The 1,616-nt window shown below is 35.2% G+C and overlaps 1 non-coding gene across 1 annotated transcript; it reads right to left on the minus strand.

The window, feature by feature from the left end:
* Positions 1–1,149: 1,149 nt before the first annotated feature.
* Positions 1,150–1,254, minus strand: LOC121231416 (small nucleolar RNA R71). The gene has a single exon (XR_005929474.1). It is a non-coding gene; the product is annotated as a small nucleolar RNA R71 (small nucleolar RNA).
* Positions 1,255–1,616: the final 362 nt, after the last annotated feature.

Here is a 1,616-nt window from a genome sequence, read left to right on the forward strand (position 1 = left end):
TTTCAATTAATCAACCTAGGGTTAGACGTTGTTAGTCTCGAGAGAGATAATAATATAAATTTGGGATTTCTACGGATCAAGTCAAGTGAATAAATCGTCTAATTTAAAGTCAAGTAACAAGTGAAGTCTAGGTGGATTTTTCCTTGGGTATTGTCCAAATCAATCAGCTTTCCCAAAAGTATTTCCCCAATTTTCTTCCTGTGCATTCTTAGTTTAATTAATTAGTTTAGATAAAGTAAATCCCCTTATTTTTAGGCTAGATAATAAAAAGAAAGTTAATACTATACTTTTAGTTCCTGTGGGTTCGACATTCCGGTCTTGCTATAAACTATACTACTGTTCGATAGGTGCGCTTGCCTTCATCGTTATAATACGATCAATCATAAATATAAAACTTGTCACGCATACATCAAGTTTTTGGTGTCGTTTTCGGGGAACTAAAATATTTGGAATGCTTAATTTTTATTACTTTAGCCATTTATTTTTTTTGCAATTTAAATTTTATCTTAGTTTTGTTAATTTTACTAAATTTTCTTTTATTTTCTTCTGATAGGTTTTTACAGTTTGTGACTAGAAGAAACCCGTCAGGAACATTACTTTTTGACAGTGAGATTGAAAGCATAGCTTGTAGAAATCGAAGAGAAATAAGGCAAAACCTAAGAAACATAGAGGAAGGAAAAGAGGAAGATATCTATAATACAACCGAGGAGATGGCTGAAAATCAGAATAATTAGCTTCCTCTTGTGGTTGCTGCAGATCCAATAAATCAGAATCCTACTCCTCGTACTATGTATGATTATGCTAAACTTATTTTAACAGGAGCTGAATCGAGTATAGTTAGACCTGTTATTACTGCAAATAATTTTGAACTGAAACCTAACACAATTCAAATGATACAACAGTTTGTTCAATTTGATTGTTTGTAGGACAAGGATCCAAACACTCATTTGGAAAATTTTCTAGAGCTTTGCGACACCTTTAAGATCAATGGTGTTTTTGACAATGCCATTTGCCTTCGGTTGTTTCCCTTTTTGTTGAGGAACAAAGCTAAATAGTGGTTGAACTCGTTACCACGAGGGTCAATCACAACTTGGGAACAAATGACCAAAATTTTTTTTACTTAAATGTTTTCTGCCAGCTAAAATGACGAAGTTGAGGAATGATATCTCTTTTTTTGTGCAGATGGATCTAGAAATACTATGATGCATGGGAGAGATGCAAGGACCTATTACGAAGGTGCCCTCACCATGGGTTACCTCTATGGCTATAGGTTCAGACTTTTTACAACGGTGTGAACCCCTCAACAAGGCAACTTATTGACGCAGCCGCTGGTGGAACTTTAAACAACAAAACACTTGAAGAGGCTTACGAATTTATTAAAGAGATGTCACTGAATAACTGCCAATGGCAAGTCATGAGAACAAAGCCAACAAAAGCAGCTAATGTTTTCAACCTCGACGTGGTTACTATGCTATCTAACCACATAGAACTTTTAAATAAAAAGAGTGATAGTTTATATGGTTCTACTTAGGTACATCCAGTGATGAGGTGCGATGCAAATGGAGGAGAAGTGCACACAGAATATCAATCTTTCAACCCTAGCACCGAGGAGGAAC

Source organism: Gossypium hirsutum, chromosome A06 (assembly GCF_007990345.1).
Source record: "Gossypium hirsutum isolate 1008001.06 chromosome A06, Gossypium_hirsutum_v2.1, whole genome shotgun sequence".
Lineage (NCBI taxonomy): Eukaryota > Viridiplantae > Streptophyta > Magnoliopsida > Malvales > Malvaceae > Gossypium > Gossypium hirsutum.